This window comes from Gavialis gangeticus, unplaced genomic scaffold, assembly GCF_001723915.1.
Source record: "Gavialis gangeticus isolate Ggan-Ray unplaced genomic scaffold, GavGan_comp1, whole genome shotgun sequence".
NCBI classification, from domain to species: Eukaryota; Metazoa; Chordata; order Crocodylia; family Gavialidae; genus Gavialis; species Gavialis gangeticus.
In genome coordinates, this window is record NW_017729033.1 from 36,960,477 (window position 1) to 36,967,247 (window position 6,771).

General features: G+C 48.5%; 1 protein-coding gene across 2 annotated transcripts in view; it reads left to right on the forward strand.

Annotated features, from left to right (window-relative positions):
* Positions 1–6,771, forward strand: part of CC2D2A (coiled-coil and C2 domain containing 2A) — a 146,650-nt gene that overhangs the window by 5,127 nt on the left and 134,752 nt on the right. Inside the window, exon 1 of one of the 2 annotated variants that reach the window (XM_019525934.1) lies at positions 2,166–2,374. The exons of the other annotated variant lie outside the window; for it this stretch is intronic. The gene's annotated coding sequence lies outside the window, so the exon portion shown is untranslated. Of the gene's footprint in view, positions 1–2,165; positions 2,375–6,771 lie in introns of those variants that run through there. 2 annotated transcript variants of the gene reach the window in all.

The following is a 6,771-nucleotide window of genomic DNA, read 5'->3' on the forward strand; positions in this document are numbered from 1 at the left end:
AAGTGTCTCCGACCGGCCTGGGTGGGGGCGGGGCTCCCTGGGGGAGGGGCGTCGCGTCACTTGAGGGCGGTGCTCCGGGGGGCTGGGGGCGGGGCGTAAGTCTGCACAGGCCTGTGAACACGTGAAAGGGTTTCACAGCGGGGCCTGCCAAGGAAACGAAGACCCTTTTAATACAGGAGCGCCCTAGGGACGCGTTACTAAGTGCTTGGGCCAGCTCTGCCCAGGGGCGGGGGTTAGTCCTCAGCAGGTGGCCCCAGACCTGGTGTGTCAGGTCCAGCCCCGGCTCCAGTGCACCGAGCTCTGGTGCCAGGTGGGACCCCGCAGGTGGCTTCCCAGGCAGCCTGTGTCCCCAGAAATGGTGCGCAGTGTTGCACCTGGCACGTGACTGGAGCTGGTGGCAGCCCCAGGTTCCGCGCTTGAGTCTGATCTGGCAGGTGACTCCAGAGCTAGAGCACCAGGTTGGACCCGTGATCCATGTCATGTTGGTTCATGGTCCCCAGCTGATGTGAGGAGCTGGCAGCAGGTGTGGAGCCAGCATACTTTGCTAACGGTTGCTCTTCCTCTCAGTGGGAGATTTTTTTCCTCCTCTCTCTTCAGGCTGCCCTTCAAAATAAGGGTGTATGCTATGTATTGGTTTGTGTTATATGTGAGAAAATAAGTTATTGTTAAACCTGTAGACACAAAAATGATATGTGAATCTGATGCAGCAGAACATTTTGTTGTGGGGATGCAGAGTGTGTGTCGAAGTATCTAATAATTTTTAATTTGCTAGATGGAACTATTTGCACTGTATTCCTGGCAGATATTTTAGGGAATAATAGTACTATGAATATTTGAACAATTTTTTTTATGGAGTGCATGAATAAGACAGCTGTCCACTTAATCATCTCAATAAAAGCTGAAAACCTGAAGACGCAGACAGGGCATAGGTTAGTAATAAATAGTATTTCAGTATATAATCACTACCTTGGATAATAAAGAATGTTGTGGTTCTGGGCCAGATATAAAATGTACATAGAGAATGAACAAAACAAAGCATCTTTATTGAAAACGGACATCCTTGAATATTTAAACAGGAAAAGAAATACCTTATTTTGTTAGATTAGTTAAGTTGAAGTAGCGACACTGTGAGAAGATCTATTTTTTGGCAGAAATGTATGCAAAATTGAAATGGATATCAAGAGGGAGGAAGGTCTTTATTACCTGTAACATATAGGAAGAATTTCAGGAGTCGGGTAGATTATAGCAGGTCATAAAATCCATGTTGATGTTCAGTCCTTAGTTCTTAGTGTCCAGTTGACTAGGAACAAAGGACTGAACATCAAAATGGATGTTATGACGCACTATAATCTGCCTGATTCCTGAAATTCTTCTTACACATTATAGGCGATAATGTCTTTCCTCCATTTGGATAGGTCTTGCTCTCCCAGTAATCAACTTCTTTTCTTCTAATTGTTTGTCTGCTACCCCTGGGAATTTCTCTCTACTCCAGTTTCCTGACTGTTTCAACTGTTCTTAAAAAATTCTGTGCTTGCTTTCCTCTTCAGACATGAAGAAGAATGCTTGGCATCTGCAAGCTTGTCTGATTTTTATCTCAGCTATACAGTTGGTCCATTAAAAGATATTACTCCAAAAAATCTTTGCCTCTTGAATAACTTATGGGCCATCACAGTTACTCTAATATTACCACTTTTATTGATTGGGAATTTGACACTTAATATCATGAAAGGATATTAGTATACTTGAGAGAAGCCGTTAAGGGCTGTTTGTAGGTCCTCCACAGTACGTGCAATGACACAATAATCATTGGCATATTGAAGTTCTACAATGAAGGCCAGTATAACTTTGATTTTGGCATGGAGGCGGGAGAGATTGAAAAGATTCCCATCCAATGCCATGTGTCAGATGATCATGGATGAGCATCTTGATGACAGCAAGAAAGATGGAAAACAGAATAGGTGCATCATGAAGCTTTGCTTGGCACCAATTTGAATGGTAAAGGGCTCCATAGTGGAGCCACTGCATAGGCTGGAGGCAGTCATCTGGTCATGAAGGAGTTTTAAGATGTCAGTAAATTTTCCTGGGCAGCCAAATTTTGATAAGGACTTCCATAAAGCCTTACAGTTAATAGTCAGAGGCTTTGGTCAAATCAGTAAAGGCCCTATATAGTTCCTGGTGTTGTTCTTGGCAATTTTCCTGGATCTGCAGAGCTGCAGAAATCACGTCCATGGTGCCTCTTGATGGTCTGAAACCACATTGAGACTCGGGAAGGATTTCTTTGTTAAGAGGGAGCAGTTGGTTCACCAGAATTGGAGTAAGGATCTTCCCAGCAATGGAGAGGAGGGAGATAGCTTCCATGGTTAGACTTATCAAGGTATCTCCCTTTTTAAAAATGGTGATAATATTGGCATTCGTTAGGTCAGTGGGAATTTCCTCAGTGTTCCAGATTTTAAGAAACAGTGCGTGTACTTTGGTCATAATTGGCCATCAACCTTGGAGACCTTAGCTGGTGTGCCATCAGGGCCAGATGCTTTGTTGTTCTTAATCTGTTTTACCTGGTGGACTTCTTCAGAAGTTGGTGGATTGGTAAGTGCTTCCCTTACTGGATGCTGTGTGATGGTGTCGATGGTTTCCTTAATCACCATCAGTTCTTGATGCGGGAGCTTTTTGGTAGCGCTCCTTCCAGTGGTTTTTGATAGACTCACTTTTAAGGAGCGTACTGCTGTCTTCAGAGTCCACAAGAATTTGCTCCATACACAGCTTTGATTGCAGCAAAGAAGCTCTGCATGTCACGATTGTCAACAAATCGTTGCATTTCTTTCATTTTTCCTTCCCAACATTTGTTTTTGATTTCTCAAATCTTCCTCTGGGCTTCAGCTTTAAGCCATTAACAAATTCCCTGCTTCTGACTGGATGGTTTTGCCAGTCACAAAGCTTTTCTTTTCCAGTTGAGAAGAGCTTTGATCTCAGCTTTGTTTTCATCCAACCAGTCCTGATGGCGCTGGGTGATAGATTCCATGCAAGCTTCATAGATAGTCTTTTTTAGAGTTTGCCAATCTTCCTCAACACAAGTGCTACCATTTTCAATCCTAAGATTGGTGAGTTTTTTTACTGAGTCTTTGGAGGGTTTTGTGGAATCTAAGGGTCTGAAGGCATTTCATGCTGTACTATTTTTGGACTGATTTGGGGCTTGCTTTTTTTTGTTTTTGTTTTGTTTTTGTTTCAGTGCAACCCTGATGGACATAATTGATTTCACTAATTGATGATCGATTTGGCTGTCATTGGCTTCTCTCATGACACGTGTTATAGGGGTGTCTTTAAGATCACTTCCTCTACAATGACATAGTCTAGAAGGTACTATTGTTTTGAGTGGGAGTGTTACCGTGTTCGTTTGTACTTGTTGCGTTGTCTGAAGATAGTGCTAGTAATGACAGGTCATGCTCTGCATATTTACTGGGTAATGGGAGGCAATTGGAATTGGCCTTGCTCACACCTTACTTCCCTGTGGTGCCTCCCACATGTTAAAGTCCTGGCCAACTCTTGCACTGAAGCCTCTAGGGAGAATGATTTTGTCCTTTTTCGGGATGATAGTCAGGATTTCATCAAGGTCAGCATAAAATAGTTCTTTCTGTTCTTCTTTGGCATCAAGTGTCAGGTTGTATGTAATTACGTAAGTAGCAAATGAGTTGTTGGCCAGGTGGAGGCAGAGAGTCATAGAACATAACTAGTGGAAGGTTCTCTTAAATTTGGCCCTCTGACTACTATCCCATGCTGCCCCTCCATGTGGGCACCAATGATACTGTGAAGGGAGACCCTGAGTGGATCAAAAGTGACTACAGGGCTGTGGGTGCAAGGGTGAGGAGGTCTGGGGCTTGGGTTGTATTTTCATTGATCCTTCTGGACAAGGGAAAGGGCCCAGGTAGGAACAAATGCATTCTGCAAATCAATACCTGGCCGCACAAGTGGTGTCGCAAGCAGGGCTTTGGCTTCTTCAACCATGGGATGTTGTTCCAAGAAGAAGGATTGCTGGGAAGAGGTGGGATCCACTTGACAAAGAGGGAAGAACATCTTTGTAGGCAGGCTTGCTGACCTAGGGCTTTAAACTAGGTTTGCTGGAGGATGGAGATCAAAGCCCTGAGGTAAATGGAGAAGCAGGGTGCTTGGAGAAAGAGCAAGCAGGAGGGTGCAACAGGGGAGGTGCACGCATACTTCCTGAAAAATCAGGACAGTCAATTAGTTACCTTAGGTGCCTGTACACAAATGCATGAAGCCTGGGAAACAAGCAGGAAAAATGGGAAGTCCTTGCACAGTCACAGAACTATGACCTGATTGGAATAACAGAGACTTGGTGGGATAACTTGCATGACTGGAGCAGCGTCATCAATGGGTACAAACAGTTCAGGAAAGACAGGCAATCAGGAGACGTCTTGGATGATCAGAAAAAGGCAAATATAGGGCTCATATTTAAGAAAGGGGAAAAGGAGGATCTATGGAACTACAGACCAGTCAGTTTCACCTTGGTCCCTGGAAAAATCATTGAGCAAGGAATCCACCTGGAAGCACTTGGTGAATCCATGCTGACTGTTCCTAATCACCTTTTCCTCCAAGGGAAAGTCATGCCTCATCAACCTGATTGCCTTCTATGCTGAAATCACTGGCTCTGTGGACACAGGTGGGGGGAGGGGAGGGAACCACCAATGGATGTGGTATACCTTGTTTTTAGCAAGCCTTTTGATACAGTCTCCCACAGCATTCTCACAGGCAAGCTGAGGAAATATGGGCTGAATGAATGGACTATAAAGTAGATAGAAAACTGGCTGCAGCATTGGGCTCAGATGGTGATAATCAGGGATCTGGGTTTTCTGTTTCCCATGGAAAAACAGAGAAAGTCACGGATTTCCCAGTTTAATTGGAGAAAACATGGATTTTCCTTTTTAGCAGGGAAACCCGCAGGTTTCTCCCTTTTGCAAAGAGCAGTGCAGGCTGGCTGAGTTCCAGCCTGTAAGAGCTGTTTGCAAAAGGGCAGGAAAGCTCCAGCCCTGCCTGCATGTTGAGGGAGAGGGGGAAAGATCGGGACTTGGCGCAATCACTTTACCAGAAGGTACCCCAGGAGGATCAGCCTTCTTCATTCCTGGAGATAGGTGGGGCATGGGGTTGCGGGGCAGGGCTGTGGGGGAAGCTGTCTGGGGGCTGAGGGAGTGAGGATGTGTTGGGGGAAGACATGGAGTTCCTGCCAGCCAGCAGAGGGGCGAGGGTCACTGCCAGCTCCCAACCTGGGAGCAGGCAGAGAATGAGCTGAGGAGTAGGGCTGGTGGGGATGAGAGCAGCAGTGCCCCTCTGTGGGGCACCTACACACCGCCTGGCCAGGGAAAGAGGGGGAGCTTGTACGCAGTAGCTGCCAGCACACCGCAGTTCGTGCTGTTTCCCTGCAGCCGGCAGTGGGAAAGCCATGTTGGGTGTGGTGGCGGCTGCTGCTTGCAAACCCCCCTGCCCCCGGCCGAGCAGGCATGTGAGGCCTGCAGAAGGTTACTGTTGCCTCACCCCTGCTCTGGGCAAGCAGTGCGGGGTATGGGGGTGGTGGTGCAGTGGTGCTGACAGCTGCCACCATGCGTGAGCAGAGGTGCATTTGTGGGGGCAGCTGCTGGCGACAGTGTGGTGGCCGCCGCCGGTAGCGGTGGCAGCCACTGCGTGCCAGCACCACTGCACGGCTGGTACCGTGCTCTGCGCTGCTTGCCTTCGTCCCCCTGGCCCTGCTCCAGGCAGCAGAGCCCTTCTGCAAACCGCACATGCCCGCCTGGCTGGGGAAGAGCAGGGGCTCTCATGCAGCGTCCACCAGTGCACTACTGCGTCCTATGCAGCTTTCCCGCTGCTGGCTGCAGGCAAGTGGTGCAAGGTGAAGTGGCTGTGGTGGCGGTGCAGTGGTGGTGGTAGTGGCTGCTGAGTATGTGTCAGTACGTGTGAGGCCTGCAGAGGGGCACCACTGCCCTTGGCCCCCCGGCGCTGATTCTGGGAGCGGACACAAAGTGACCCGAGGGAGGGGGGGCACCGCAGTGTGTTGCATGGGACCGGCAGTGCCCCTTGCCACTCTGCCGCCTTACCCTGGGTCACACTCTGTTTCCCTTCCCACACACACGTGTTCACCCACCCAGGCTGAGGGAAGGGAAGGTGTTGGGGAAAGCCCTACCAGGAGTGCCTGCCATCTGGCAGGCACTCCATGTCTTCCCCCAGCACTTCCTCCCTCCCTCAGCCCCCGTCCAGCTTCCCCACCGCATCAGTGGGGGTGTGGTGTTGGCCGCTGCGTGCAAGCTTCCTCCCTCCCCGAGAGCAGGCACAAAGATGCACTTCTCCTTCCTCATTCTCAATCTGTCCCCCAACCCCTTCCTTTCCCCCCATCTCCGAACGCACACCTACCTGCTGAGGTGTGTGTGTTTGTCTGTGTGTCTGTGCCTGCATGTGTGGGGCTGGGGGGCTGTTGTGGAGGGAGTAAGGGCTACAGGGAGGATTGGGGAGACTGTGAGGGGTGACTAGCAAGGCCATGAGGGGCCTTTAATTTTTATCATGGATTTTGGATTTTTTATCAGAGATTTTTTTTTTTTGTAGGGGAAAACCAGGATCCCTGGTAAAAATCAATGGCTCAATGTCTAGTTCGCAGCCAGCATCAAGTAGAGTGCCCCAGGGATCGGTCCTAGGTTCAGTTTTGTCCAATAGCTTCATGAATGACCTGGAAAATGGCATAGAGTGCACCCTCAGCAAGTTTGCAGATGACACCAA